Here is a 17,048-nt window from a genome sequence, read left to right as displayed (position 1 = left end):
GGTCTGCAGTTAATTTCGGCCCATTTGCTGGCTTATGCGGTACCAGTCCACGATCCTTCAACCTTCTTCTAATTGTAGAGTCACTTACAGCCACCCTTCGTACAACACGAAGCCGCTGCTGCAGTTGAAAAGCGTTAAGGCGTCGATTTCTTAAAGAAGTTGTTACAATAAATCGATCATCTCGCTCAGAAGTGACCCGATTCCTGCCAGATCCTGAACGGCGCGTGAACAAACCAGTCTCCCGATAACGTTTATAGACTCTATGAACAGATGACAGGCTTAGATGCAGTCTTGCAGCCACAACACACTGACTAAGGCCAGAATCCAGCAATGCCACAACTTGGGCGGCTTCTGTGGGCGAAGTATCCATACGTTTTAGAAAAAAAAACCTTTTTTCAGACGTCCCAAAGTCACAGTATTGAAATAAAAAACATAAAGTTTAAGGATAGGCGCCAATTTTTAGTTTTTAAACGCTAAATGTACTCCAACCCTAAACACACATTTGTCTCAAAACAGTGATTCATTTCGTTTATAAGATAAACAAATGAAATTCTAATTTTGAATTTAGAATTTTCGCTTATTATTGTAATGGCCAAACTGCCAGCTATACATTTATGTATTTTTTTTCATCGTATGAATTCTTTTTTGTGTTAAATTCGGACAGAAACAATGAAAACGGAAGTGTTTCGATTTTTTTGATGAGAAGTGTATTAGTACTCGTGACCGTACTTACTTAGATTTGTGATAATGTTGGTGTCATGTGTCAAACGCTTAAGAATATATTTATTTTTATGTGTAAAAGCAATATTGATTGAAATAAAGCTGTGATCAACTGCAAAAGACAGTATTATTCTTTAAACCCTATACTTACTACTTAGTTTATTATTTCACTTGATTATATTAACTTCTCCATTTCTATATTCCTTGTCATTATTATTATTTATTTATTAAATCTTAATACTAAATATACAATTTAGCAATGTACCTACTGCAAAATTGTATAAACAGTTTGTCTGTACGAATGAGTCCCTAAGTAGTATTACTTAACATGCGTATATCTTATATGTTTGTATGTATAATACAACATAGTGTATCACAAAAATTAACTAAATTACCAATTACTTACTAACAAGACTTAACCAGGACACGAATCTAAAAGGTACCGTTTAAGTTTTTGTTTAACTTATGTGATGTTTATTCTAAGTTAATAGTGGATGAATTAAAATTCAGATGAAATATGTTGTAACAGCCCACGGCAACAGGATTTTAAATCTAGCTAGACTAGGAAGTGGTCTTCAAATTTCTTCCTAGATGGGAGGCACCTATTCTTTTGTACGATTCCTGTCTGAGAAGACCCGATAAAGACTAATGAATAGAGTGACATTGAGGAGTCACGCCGATTACCACGGCCAGGCAAAAACCATCTCACTCCAACCGTAAAATCAACTTATATAAGTGCCTGATGACCGTACCATTACCCATTATCGTCTGTTTACCCTAGTCGCGATGTTACTAGCTCTCGTAGTAATTTCACAAATAACAGCAGCTTTCGCTAACCCATTTCATAAGTACCCATTTGTGTTTTTGCTAGACGTTGGTAATGAAGAACTTGAGAAGACTAACACTGAACAAATCAGAGTATCTCTACCAGGCGGTTCTATAGCATTGAGGTACCCTGCTATAGGAAACGGAGATCCTATAGTACATGTTCGAGTTAGTGGTATAGATTTTGGGACTGATCTAAAAGCAAATATAGTTGACGGTGGCCCTGGATTCAATTACGTGGTTTTAGCATTTATAGGCAATCCTGGAGTACCATACGACGCTGTGATTACAGTGCAAACGTTACCTTATGAAAAAAGTGTATATAGTCTCCAAGACACTGGAAATGATGATAATACTAAGAACGAAGGTGACAGTGATCCATATGGAGTTGCTCAGGATACAAATGACAGTGCAGAAGATACAAGTGACACAGAATCTCAGTATATTGAGAAACCTAATGTAGAACTGACTCAGTCCAGTTCCAACGTTTATAATTACGCTGTAAACGAAGTGGAATCGAATGATCAGGATACTAATGCAGAAATTGTGATACAACCGGGTGGCGGGTATGCTAAAGAAGACGACAATTATGACGAAAATGATGATGAAGAATCTGATCATCAAGCATCAAACGATTACAATGATGAAGAAGAAAACATAGATGAAGGAAAAGATATTCATAAAATAGCACCAGAAGAAATTTCTTATAACCAAGATGTTGAAGTAGAAGACACTGCTGATAATGCAGAAGCGGACCAAAATGGTGACTTAGAAACAGAGAACGACGACAGTGAAGAGGACAATGAAGAAAGCAAATCAATACGTGTAGATAGTAATTTGTATAGTAAATACTTGGCTTTAAAGCCTCATCTTTTCAATGCAAACGTAGTTCCACTAGGGACTAACGATGAGCAAAGCCATAAAGATGAATACCAAGAGGAATCAGAGGACTTAGACCAAATGTTCAATGATGAAGAGATACATACTGATGAGAAATATAGGGATTCGAATAACAACTTCGATTCAGATGATAGTTCTGCTGTAGCATATTAAGAGAATTTGACTTATCTGGGGGATTAAAATGGCTACATCGAAGCAATTCATCTAAGAAAGCAATATTGCTATATCAATGACATTTGTTTGCATTGCACACTTACTTTTATATGCGTAAATGTCAAATTGCAATATTGCTTTCTTAGATGAATTGCTTCAATGTGGCCATTTTAACCCTCCTGTTCATTTCAATCCTTATAGGGCAGATAGAGATATTATACGAAGATTTAAAAATGTGATAATTTATTATGTGAATTAGTATAAAAACAATAATATTATAATTTATTTTAATTATCCTTTTGTTCTAGTTATAATTCAATACTTAATTAATAAACTGTTGTGTCTGATGTATCGAAGAATCTTTTAGGATATTGGTAATATGTTTGAGTTCTTTTATTAGCATAATATAAAGAATTTAATACCCATGACAAATGCAATAAATGATTTGGATATGGTTTATTTTTTTAGGTATAACCCTAGTAGTATCGTAACTTATCGTATTAATTGTCATTGGGTTTACCAATAATTATTGACTTCTTATTGCCAATACTAAAGTTGATACGGTCTACTTAATATTTTATTTACTTATATAATATAATATTGAATCGAAAAATTTGCATCAAGCCTAGCATATACTTATTAATAGAAACTTATAGCTGTGTTTACTTTGTTACGAATTTATGCTATTGTTCAAAATATTTTTTCGAAGATTATCCTGCACAAATTAGCCGAGCAATCATCCATTTTTATGATTGCTATATCAAAACGTGTAGGCGTGCATACACGAGGCACTGGTTGAACTTTCTATAATTTTAACGAAGGACCGATAAGATTTGTTTACTGTGGCTTTCTCGTGGATGTAATTTTGTGTCTCAAGGTTTAACGACGTCGTCGGATAATTTCGTTAGTGATTTTCGCAACGGGACTCCATGACTCTTAACTTAATTATAATTGGATTGATTTTGTTTGATTGCAGACACGTGTAACACTGTAATAAATAATGTATTACGGCCGTGTGGATACGTAACACGAATTCGAAAAGCAATCTTCATTTTTCTTTGGCCACAAAAGCGGTTCTAAAAAGGCCACATTGAAGCAATTCATCTAAAAAGCAATTTTGCAACTTGACATTTGGTCTATAACAAAGGTGTGGTGTGGGTACCTACTAAATAAGTACATCTTGTTATGTTGGTATTGTGCGTGTTCTATTCTATTTTTGTATTGTTTGTGGCTGGATCGTTCAGAAACGATGATTCTGCCAACGTCAAGGTTCAAGAGAAAATACTTAACATTAAAATATAATTTTGATCGGTTAAATTAAATTAATCGGTGGATAGTCCAATGGTGAAGATTGAACCTAGAATTTGTGCGTGTAAAATTACGCAATGACAACAAAATGACAAATAGCAATATTGCTTTTGATGTCTTGAGTCTCTGTCCTCCTCGATGAGGTGTAGCCTACAAGTTTCGGGCGCGGGTAAAACCCGTTTGAGTTTATCTTTTGTGCTAATTTCAGGCAACGGATTTATGTCAGAGTGCCAGACGAGTAACTGTACCAATATGTCTTTCCTCGCTGGTTTAATGATGGTTCAAGTAAATATAGTACTTATCTTTGTGCTATATTCCTTCCGGGGTAGACGGGAGACGGTTATTGTGTGAGGGTCGCGAAGTATATTGTGTTGGAAATTTATCCTGCATTACAGACACTACTTGGCTGGATTAAAGAGAAAATATAATAATAAAAAAGCTGGAAAAAAGAAAAATAGAACTAACTTACTTATTTTATATTAACTATTTCCTGCTGTCTATTGGTCTCCCAACTGGGCACCCTCGGGCCTGTTGTCTTAAATGTTGTACCGGGCGAGAGCCATCACCGTTCTCCATTTGTCCAGCCTAGTAGTTGATGCTATTTGCGGGAAATCTACAATAAATCACGTCAAAAAAAATGTCTACTGGTCGTCTGTAAGTAATTGCTGTAGAGTAAGTAACAAGGCAGGCAAAGTAGAAGAATAGTTGTACTGTTATAAAAGAGTTTTTACTCGGCCAAGCAGAGGAACAACAATACCTTAGTTAACATAATAAGTAAGTAATCCACTATAAAACATATAGATAAAGAAAGTAAAGAAAGCTTGGTAAAGCGTAGGTAAGTAAATAAGCTCATGCGATGGATGTTCCAACCCCAACTCTGAAAATCCTTTTTTTTGACGTGACTTATTGTAGATTTGCCGCAGATGGTATTAACTACTTGGCCGGATCTGATAATCCCAATCTCCAATCTGACTACCCCAATTGAGAATATAGCCACGAGCTTAAATATGTTAGTATATTATAAAAATAGACGGATAATTTTAGAAGGCAGAAATAATAGCAAAACCCATTAAAGGGTTATGTGGTACATTTGATATTTGAAGCAATAACGTAATGTTTGTAAAATACAACACTTGGTGGCACGGTAGCAAATGTCAAAGGTAATAGAAACTGTGTGTACAATCAGCAGCAAATAAAAGTGGGTAGATTATGATTGGGGAGTAAGGGGAGAACGGAAAGAACACCTATATCCGGCCCAACTGCCAACCTCACCTGCGCGCGTCGGTGCTTTGTTATGAGTCGCTGTCGGCGGTGTCCACTGGGCGCCGCGGTGCTCCCTGCTAGATAACGGACGAGGCTCTGGCGACCGAGCAATGGCGGTATAACCATACCACCGGTCAGCCAACCGACCGTAGAGGCAACAGCGGCCTTGGAGTTTAAATAACTTCAAAAATGTCTGGGGCAGAAGGCAACGGGAAACCACTGCTTCTATTTTCCCAAGAGAGTCAGCATGATGCTGACCGCGATCCTCAGATATGAGGGACCGACCCAAGAGAGATTATGACTGTGAATTATTGTAGATTTGCCGCAGATGGCATTAACTACTTGGCCGGACAAATGGGGAATAGGGGGGCCTAGCACAAGCCAGGCGAGATGCTATGTTACGTATCTGTAAATCATCATCCCCCTAGAATTAACCCGTTTTACACAGGGTCCGCTTACCTAACCTGAAGATTTGACCGGTTTTTTACAGAAGCGACTGACAGGTTAGGTCACACCTCCGAAAATGCATTTCTCGGGAATGTGGGTTTCCTCACGATGTTTTCTTTCACCGCTGAGCACGTGATAATCATTTATAATCCAAACATGAATTCGAAAACAAATTCGACAATCATTGGTTTAGGCCTGTGCTGGACCCTGCGACCTCAAAGTGAGAGGCAAGCGTTCTACCAACTGGGCTACCACGGGTATTACGTATCTGTAAATTAACAAATTATACTGGCTCAATGAGGGGCTTTCCAGGTTACATCCTCCAAAAAATATAGACAGTGCTGTACAGATTGTCTTCTTTGTTTCTCTTTTTTATATTTCACTAAAAAGCTATTCAAAGTGATTATTCCTTTGACTATTACCTATTTACAAAATCTATTCGAATATGACTCAGCTTTTTGCAGTAAGTACACTAAACATTGACTTCTAGAACAATTAGTTCAGGACGGAGTTGAATTGTTTATAAACTTTCAAGTTAATTATATGACTATGATCTAACTTTGATTTCCTTTGTCTAAAGTTTACTTTGTTTAAAGGGTAGCCACAGTTTCAGTTTGTAAATTTTCGTGGTAAATATTTAGATAATTAAGTGCGCAACTGCAATTTCCAAGATCAGTTTTCATATTGTTTAGTGGGGTGAACAAAACGGAAAGATCGAAGCAATTGGGTCGTGTACGGTCACGAGCATTAATATGTATACAGTTTAGTACCATGTCACATTAACTTTTTTGACAAATTGAACTGTAAGTCTCACTACATGTCAAATAATATATGTTAGTGCGACAGAGTCCTAAAGTGGGTACATTATATTGCTCATGACTGTACTAGGTTCAAGATAAATTATGAAATTCTGATCACTAAATAAAGACAGATCTAAAACTGAAGAAAAACATTTTCATTGTTCCATTTAACTTATTTATGAATTTTAAAAAGAAAAAGAATAGGTGCGATATTTTATCACGTTTTCCTATGACGTCACAACACTGTTTCCATTTTTTTTTTGTTTTGGTTTTCCCCGAAGGGTAAGGCAAAGGGAACTATCCCATACAGCCATGTCTGACGTATTTTTTTTCTTGATGATTAATGAAATGATGAAAGGTGATGATGATGCAACCTAAGCCCCCACCCTCGGAGTAGACTCCTACTCCGAACCCCAAACGAATTAACTTAAAAGTCCGCATAAACTTTTGAGTTATGAAGCGGCTTCCCGGCACGAAGCGAAAATAGGCAGATACACTTTGTTTATTGAATACTCCAATATAATAACACTCGCGAATGTCTTCCGACTAACTTAATGCGATCATTAACCACAAAACACCACTTCGTATTAATTATTTAGATTACTCAATGAAGAAAGCAACTGTCCCGTTCCCGTTTCCCGCCGAAAAGCCTGACGTTTACTAAAAAGTAACTGATTTGACTAGCAGGAAACTGGCAACTAGAGTTGACATTGTGAACTTACTTTTATATGCGGAAATGTTAAATTGCAATATTGCTTTTTATATGAATTGCTTCGATGTGGCCTTTTTAAGCCACCTGGTTTATATGGCAAGAAAAAAAAAAACGCGACCTATTTAGGAGTTTTGTATCGGCTCGATAAACTGTAAGGCCCTAAAGATTAAATCTAGCTACTCATAGTACATGTTAAATCGATTTCTTAGTAGTTTTCCACCACATGCCTTCTATGATAAGCAGCATGGTTCATTGTACTTATAGAAAACATTTGTAATTTGTAGGAATGTTTAAAACACTTTATTGCTTCTGGAATCTACGGTAGTTACAATAAATATTTAAAACGGAAAACAAGTTAGAATAATGAAGATCACTAACTTAAGTTAATGTTTATTAATTTTGTTTATTTATTTACTTTAGTGGGTACCTAGAAAGGTCAGCTGTGTTTGAGAGGAGTCTAGCATATTCCAAAGGGTAGCAACGAGCTGGTAGCGAAATAGTGAGCGCAATATATTATTTAGTTGATACTCTACCTATTCTTTGAGCGAGGGAATCATTATTGTAAAGGAATAATTAAGAAATATGTTTCTTGCTTATTCTTTGTTATTTAGGGTTTACGATTACAATAGAGTAGTCAATGAATAGGTATACTTATATTCCTTGAATATGACATGTTTAGGTTACATCTGGCACTAAATTTCATCGCTCATCGCCTTATCCCGTGGCTTAATCCCGTTTCACAAACGTTATTTGGTTTCAGAACGCGTTCCAGTTACGTACAGAAACCATCGTCACACAATAACTGTCAACCGATATACCTATTCGCAGCCCTATTTATTCGTAACGGATCTCCTGCGTTCTATTTTCGAGTGCCATTTGAAATTCGAATAGCCTGGACCGTTTTTGTGCTAAATATGCAGTGGCCAGTGCTTTCTGTTTGTAAGTAGGCCTCATAGGCTTGTCTACGAGTAGCATAGGGACGTTTAGGTAACGGTTTGGTACAACATAAAACCAACAATTTCTACTAAGTTTTATAACTATGTTTTCTATGTCTTCTTGAAGTTTGTGTTTACATAGTTATTCAACCACTTATATGACTAGGTAATCATATAAGTAAGTAGGTACCTTCCTTAAAAGTAGTACGTTTGTTGTTGTTACGTACGGCCTCAAGTTGGCAAAGTTAACAAGGTCTCAAGCAAATTGGAAAAGTTATTAGTTTGTATTTGTATAGTTTGGCAACGGATTATATCACGTAAATGTGACCATGGGATGATAAAGCAAAACAGTAAGCAAAACAGTCACTTTTGCTTGTCAACACCGATTGCGGTGTTAGGCTGTTAAAAGCTGTCATTTTCTCGAAAGTCTACGACTTGGCTTAAAGTTGATTTAAGTATACCAACAAGTTTAGTATGGTAACGGTTAGAAAAACAATAAACGCAAAATACTGCTTCACTACTGTTATACCACTACCATTTGAATATTTTGAGCCCATAGATTTGTATTACATAGGTTCAAAATATGAATGAACCATTTTATTTCTAACTGTGCAAACGTTGCATATGAAACCGGAATAATAAATCAAATCTCCCTTGTCACACTATAAAATAGTTTACTAACACCCTAATACATACGAATTCTCTTTACAGCTTTAGGTTGAAAATCCATAAAAAAATAGAAAAAGAATAAAAATTATATTCAGAACATTTTACGGACTGAATCGATGTGACCGAAAAATTGAATGTATTCAAGAGACCTTTTGAATTGAGAATTTAGGAGCGTTATATGAAATTTAAATTCGAAAAACCGTTAAAGGCGTAGCGTACACAAATCACTGATGCAGTACTTACCTAGTATTTAAGTTTGTTATGTATAGGTAATTATCTTTTTTCTACGTAAAGAAGTTTCTAGTAATTTCGATTTCAAAAGACACTTTTAAAATGTAACAGGTGTTCCATTTTAAATTCAATTTGTTCGAGAAATGTGAACAAGTAGGTAGTTATGTATTCCGGACCTACCGCGGGTACTGTAAGAGTCCCGACGTAAGCTTTCTAAGTATTGTATGAAGCGCATTCCCAGACCTCCGGCGCAGACGAACAACATCCGTCCTGCGCATTCAGCTTTAGATAAGCCCGAACTACCGGGAGGTATTGTTGTTTTCATAGCTTTCTTAGATCATAGAACTAGCTCATAAGTTTAGTCTTAAGTTGACCACTGTAAAGTACGCATTAAAAGTTTAAATTCAAAATTCAATTTTTGCTTTTTAAAAAGAGTCCCTCGCTCCGCGGCAACTTAAGTGGCGCAGCCGGTAGGATATCCGCTATTGGAAGAAGCTGTACCCAGAAGACCTGCAACTCGGTTATCACGGGTTACAGTACGGTGGATATTCTACGAACCAAATAAATAACTTTTGGACAAGCGGCGTGAGACAAAGGACGAGTACTCTCTCGGTGGCAACGCACAACTCTAGTAGGAGGAAATGGGATCGAGCGGTCTGTGAGTAGACTTTTTCACTATCCTGTCTTATCCCTTTCTATTCCAGCTAATTGTGAGACTCATTTAGGTAGGGTCTGACAATCGGACATAAATTGCCGAATGTTTTAGACAGCTAGCATAGTTTAGATAGGATCTGACATTTGGTCACAATCGCCGAATGTTTTAGATAATTAGCATAAAGTAGTTAAGTGATCTGATTTTCTAAAGAAAAATAATAAAATATAATTGAACAGAAATAATTGAAGTGATTTATATTATTGTCTTATTTTGTGTCATTTACTTGTGTATTTTTATTGTGTTTTTATTGTGTTTCTATTGTATTTTGTGTCTTGTGTTATATTTTAAGTAGATAAAAATGACGCAACAAATTTCTCTTGTTCCAAACGAAATGCTAAGCCTTATTCCAAAATTCAGTGGCGAACCACAGTTGCTAAATTTATTCATTAATAAAGCTGAGTATGTATTATCGGCATATGCCCAGCAACAGGACAATCCACACCAAACGCAATATGTATTTCATGCTATTTCAAGCAGACTAATAGACAAAGCAGCACATTTACTAAGCGAAAGACAAGATGTGAACACTTGGTCTTCCTTAAAAGATTTATTAATCCTACATTTCGGTGACCCAAGGTCGGAAGAATGTATAGCTATCGAATTGGAATCAATGAAAATTAAATCTGGCGAATCGTATCACGATTTTTGTTGTCGAATCCAACAAGTGCGAAGCACTTTGTTTGCGAAAGTGAATCTATTACAGGATGAAGGCGTTAAGGCCGCGAAAATGATAATTTACAATAACACTTGCCTTAATGTGTTCATGTATAATCTGCCCGAGAACCTCATTAGGACGGTGCGACTTAAGGGTTCTAACACGCTCGAGAACGCCTTAAGCGTAGTTACGGAAGAAGTAAATTTCCAATTTCAATACGACGCGAAAAATAAGAACAAAACTCAACCCGCACAAGTTTCACAAACACCATTTACGAGAACAGCTCAAAATTTCAGATTCATTCCATCCGGTGCTGGATTTGGACCGTTTCCACAACAGTCCCGTAATCCTTTTACCCAACAATTCCAACCTAATAAATTCGGATTCACACCAAAACCCCAGTTCGGATATCGACCCCCGAACCAAAATCAAGGATTTAGATTTGGTATCCCCAACCAAAATAACTTTAAATTTGGAATACCTAATAACCAAAACTTTAAATTCGGTATCCCTAACCAACAAAATTTCAAATTTGGAATCCCAAACCAAAACGCACGATTTAATTTCCCAATGAATCATCCGTGGTATAGGCAAAACTTTAATAACCCGCAACAAACACGACCTCTGTATCAAATTATGCCTAAAGCCGAACCTCAGAAACCGCATGCATGTGCATTACCCGAGCCTGACGTGTCGATGCGGACTGCTACAGCGCAATTCATGATCGACTCCCCTGACGAATATAATAATATCTACTATACCGATGATTGCTTTGTCCCATACGATTACAACTATGAGGAAAACTATTTCACCGCGCAAGATGATTTTTCTGAGAACTGCGAGGGCGTTCCTCCCCCTGAATTTGAACAACAAGCTGAAGAAAATGAATTGACTCCAACGGACTTGCCAGCCGAAAATTTTCAATCAAAGGCCTCAACAAAACCCCGTCTCAAATAATCCGAATAAATTGCGTAAATGCACTAAAATTACCCCATATTAGAATACCTGAAATTAACGCTACATTTATGATCGATACCGGAAGCTCTAGGTCATTCATAAGTCCCAAAAAGGCAAACGAATTTTTTGCAAAATTCAAAATTCTGGAACCATTCGAGGTTATCAGCACACATGCCCGTAGTTGCCATAATGAAGTAATACAAATTCCCCTTTTAAAGACATTTAAAAGCAAGTTACAACAAAAATTTTATGTCTACGATGTTGATAGTCGCTATGACGGTCTAATCGGCTCAGACTTATTGAAAAAACTGGACGCATCCATAGATATGAAACACCAAGTACTGCGGACCCGTGACACCGAAATACCCATACTATACGAAGCACCACACGAGTTGATTTTAGGACCTCGTACCGAAACTAGGGTTCGCATTCCAACTGATCTACAAAACGGACATGCAATTTTGGACTTTATAGAGTTCACTAAAGGTGTCCGCATGCCAACCGCAATAGTAAACTGTGTAGACTTTATGGCTACGTCAGTTATACAAAACGCTACTGACGACACCATAGCAGTGACGTTTAATAAACCTCTGCCTGTGACACCATTCCAAGAGAACGAGATCATAGTAAATTCTACTGACCATAGTTACGACGTTGACGACCTATTGAAACAAAATTTACAGAGACTGAGACTGGACCATATGAACCAAGAAGAGAGAGACAAAATATCAAAATTATGCTACGAGTTTCGAGATATATTCTACAGTGAAGACATCCCGTTAACCTTTACAAATCAAGTAAAACACGAAATTCGCACGACAAATGAAGATCCAATTTATATCAGGCCTTATCGTCACCCACCTGCACAAAACTTAGAAATTCAAAATCAGGTTGAAAAGTTATTGAAAGATAATGTTATTCGAGAGTCGCACTCTCCATGGAGTGCGCCAGTGCACTTGGTCCCCAAAAAACAGGACGCTTCTGGAAAAACCAAATTCCGTATGGTAATTGATTACCGTCGCCTCAACGACATCACAGTCGACGATAAGTATCCACTTCCAAACATCAACGACTTGTTTGACAAACTAGGCAAATCTACATACTTCAGTACCATCGACCTAGCGAGTGGATACCACCAAATAGAAGTAGCCGAGAAGGATCGACACAAAACTGCGTTCTCTACGCAAGCCGGTCATTTCGAATTTACCCGTATGCCTTTCGGTCTTAAAACCGCACCCGCGACGTTCCAGCGAGCAATGGACAATGTCCTCCGTGGCTTGCAAGGATTACATTGCTTGGTGTATCTCGACGATATAATCGTCTATTCATCCAGCCTACAAGAACACCTAGAAAAGCTAAGAAAGGTATTCGAAAGATTAAGAGCAACAAATCTCAAAGTCACACTTGATAAATGCGAGTTTCTTCGTAAAGAAGTACTCTATTTAGGCCATGTAATAACTAAGGAAGGTTTGAAACCAAACGATGACAAAATTAAAGCCGTTTTGAAATTCCCTTTGCCAAAAACAACTACGGAAATTAAAAGCTTTCTTGGTTTAGTCGGATATTATCGAAAGTTTATAAAAGATTTTTCCAAATTAACACGTCCACTTACTAACTGTTTAAAGAAAAGAAATCGGATTCAGATCAATCAAGAATACATTAACGCATTTGAAAAGTGTAAGGAGCTTTTGGTAAATGCCCCTTTGCTACAATTTCCGGATTTCACAAAACCCTTTGTACTTACTACTGATGCCTCAGACTATGCGATAGGTGCAGTCCTATCTCAAGGACCAATCGGTTCGGATAAACCAATCGCATACGCTAGTCGTACTTTAAACGATGCAGAAACCCGATATAGCACAACTGAAAAGGAACTTCTTGCCATTGTGTGGGCTACTAAATACTTCCGCCCATACCTATATGGGAATAAGTTCACCATATATACAGATCATCGCCCACTAACATGGTTAAAGTCCATGAAAGAAACCAATAGTAAATTAACTCGTTGGAAACTACGTTTGGCAGAGTTTGATTACGATGTCGTATATAAAGCAGGAAAACAGAATAACAATGCTGATGCACTATCCAGAATAAGGGTAAACGCAGTAGGTAACGATTCGGAATCCATGCGAGTCAATGTTGACGAAAGTGAACATAGACTCAGATCCTACTTGGATGACGTGGTAAACGAAGTAGTCAGACTAGGAAGCCGACCCCAAAATCGACGTAATGAGCAAGTAAACACAGATGATGTAATAGAACTCTCATCGGACGATGGAAGCGAAACCCCAAGGGCGGGACACAACGAATTGGAGTCCCAATTCCCAATCGTCTCACCATCGGAAAGTACCATTACAATCCCTGAAAACACTAATAGTAACACCGATACAATCCATTCCGCACGCGATATTGATACTAATGGAATCCCCATCTTGAACGAAGCAATCGACAGCAAACCCAATCAAATACTGGTTTATACCTGGAACAGAAATGAAACATCAATTAATAATTTGTCCAATTCAAAGCAAAGAATAATTGAAGTAACCTTACCTTTAAATAGACCGGATCTAGTAAAAGAATTCCTGAAAGGTTATGTAAGACCCAAAATAAAACAATTCATTTACTTCGAGAGTGAAATTCATCGCAAACAGTTTGTACAGGCATTTATATCCCTATTCAAGAAGGGCGCTGTACATCTCATGGAATGTACCAAAAGAGTAATAACCGTTGAAAATGAAGAAGAACAGAGACAGATAGTGCTGAAATATCATGAGGGCTCTACATGTCATCGTGGTATAAAAGAAACTTTAATGAAATTAAAACGTGTCTATTATTGGAACAATATGGACATTACAGTAACCGCTATTATCAATTCCTGTGAAACATGCAAAAAACTTAAATACGATCGGAAACCCTTCAAACCGGAATTACAGTTAACGCAAACTCAGAATAAACCATTTCAAGAACTTTTTATGGATGTATTCTCTATAGAAGGACAATACTTCCTCACAATAGTAGATGCTTTCAGCAAACTGGGACAAGCTATCCCTATCCCAAGCAAAAACACCCCTGAAATAGTACGCGCATTAATTTCGTACTTTTCTTATTACGGTACCCCTAGAATCATAAATGTAGACCCCGGCACAGAGTTTAACAATACCCTTTTGAAAGAAACCTTATGTTTCTACAAAATAAACCTTCATATCGGAACTCCGCACAACCCAAATTCCATGGGAATAGTAGAGAGGTTTCACTCTACCATTTTAGAAATTTATCGTATCGCAAAGTATGAGCGAAAACTTACCGACGCAGCTTCCGTCATGACGTATGCTATCATGGCATACAACCATACAATACATTCTACTACTGGATTAACCCCATTTGAAGTAGTATTAGGACACACGGATTCCTCAAACGCGTTTGATGTAGACTTTAATAAACATTACACCCAAAAACTAATCAACGATCATGCGAACCGAACAAAATTCTTATATAAGTACCTAACAGAGAAAATGATAGACCACAAGGAAAATATTAGGGAAAAGCGAGGAGGTGAGAAAAACATTAACTTAGACGAAGGAGAGACAGTTTACATCAAAGGAGTGAACACTAGACGTAGCAAAGACAAACCACGTTTTGAAAGGGCAATAGTATCTGGAAATATAGTTAGGAACACTGTACCCATCCACGTTAGGAACCGCGAAACTAAGGTAACTATTAAGGATATTCGACGGCCCCCACAGGTTCGCGACCGTGCTGCTGGTAATGAGCATCCAGAGCCAGAGCCAGGCCCTTCAACTGCAGAAGATTGAACGGAACCCTGGAATACTTCCTGTGAGAAAGGGACGCGCCATTATTACCTACGATAAATGGTTAATTTTTAAGACATTAGATTTAAACCTTGTATATGAAGATTTAGAGCTCAATGTTAATCGACTTGCGGATCTAAACGAACATGTGCTACATTATTTTAAACAAAACATTACCTCCGAATGCACTGATATTAAAGTACAAACTGAACATATAAAGAACATAACCATACAAAAGTTTAGACAACTTATTCCTTCTGTCAGACAAAAACGAGGACTGTTAAACCCAATAGGTTCACTAATTAAAGTTTTAACGGGGAACTTAGACAACGAAGACGCAATAAGGTACGATAGTCAGATCAGTAAATTACAACAACAACAACATAGTGTCTCTATGAAAATCGCCTTGATAACCGAAATTATGGGATCTGTTGCAAATGTAACAAATGCTACGAAGAACAATTTTATCCAGCTCGATAAAGAAATACACGATTTGAAAATATTACTAAATGAATCAATCCAAACAAGCCAAAGTATAAATAAAGTTATCCATGTCTATAGTCTTTTCTTACATAACTTCCAAATGCTCTACATAAAGCTGGACGAAATTGAAACTGCCGTTGCATTTAGTAAGGTAGGAACTTTACATCAATCGATTATTGATACCGATGAATTTATGACTGTACTTAGGAAAATAGAATTAACTGATAAATTGGTTTATCCCGTAGAGTTAAATAATTTGATAAGAATTGAACAATGTGTAGAGTTAAAAGCGTTTTCTAAAGAAAATCAGATTACCTTTATTATTGAAGTTCCGTTAGTCAGATCCGAGAGTTATCATTATTATCGAGTCTTGTCATTACCTGTAACAGATAACCTAAATCTAACTACCCTAATAATTCCTAAATATCCTTACCTTATTGTGAATCAGTCGAAAGCTCTGTCGCTCTCCCACTCTTGCCTGGAAATAGAAAGAAGCATCTTCATGTGTCATGAAGACTCCATTGTTCCGCCGACTATGGAAGATGTCTGCATCACCGATCTACTGAAGTTCGTCATTAATACCACCATGTGTTCCCCTATTCACGTGGATATAACAAAATTCAAGTTACAGCCAATAGAGTCAAATCGTTGGATATTCTACTGCAAAACCGCTACTCTAATGACGTCACAATGTGGAGAGGATGTCACTAGAACATATGTTGAAGGAACCTATATACTTACCATTGAAGACGCCTGCGAAATAACAATCCAAAATGTAACTCTGAAACAACACCGATCGAAGGCGGGCAACGTTTTATATGAGAAACTTCCAATAATTGATCTTCCATCACTGTCGACGTCAAAGCCAGTCGTCTCGAAGAAACCACTTAACCTGGATGAAATAGATTTACAGACCCTGCAAAGCCTGTCCCATGTCCTGAAAAATAGTGAAAGTGAATTAGTTAGTGAAGTGAGCACATATGGAAGTGTAGTGAACGCAAGAAACATTAGTATAGGGACTCTACTTCTCTATGTAATCATAATTTTAAGTATTTTCATATATTCATTTAAACGTTTTAAGAATTTCATATTATCAGATCGGAATCATCAAAGGGCTGAAAACCACCCCTCCGATAATTCCAATCTTATGGAGGGAGGAGTTATGTATTCCGGACCTACCGCGGGTACTGTAAGAGTCCCGACGTAAGCTTTCTAAGTATTGTATGAAGCGCATTCCCAGACCTCCGGCGCAGACGAACAACATCCGTCCTGCGCATTCAGCTTTAGATAAGCCCGAACTACCGGGAGGTATTGTTGTTTTCATAGCTTTCTTAGATCATAGAACTAGCTCATAAGTTTAGTCTTAAGTTGACCACTGTAAAGTACGCATTAAAAGTTTAAATTCAAAATTCAATTTTTGCTTTTTAAAAAGAGTCCCTCGCTCCGCGGCAACTTAAGTAGGTAGT

Source organism: Pectinophora gossypiella, chromosome 20 (assembly GCF_024362695.1).
Source record: "Pectinophora gossypiella chromosome 20, ilPecGoss1.1, whole genome shotgun sequence".
NCBI classification, from domain to species: Eukaryota; Metazoa; Arthropoda; class Insecta; order Lepidoptera; family Gelechiidae; genus Pectinophora; species Pectinophora gossypiella.
Note: the sequence above shows the minus strand (reverse complement) of the source record.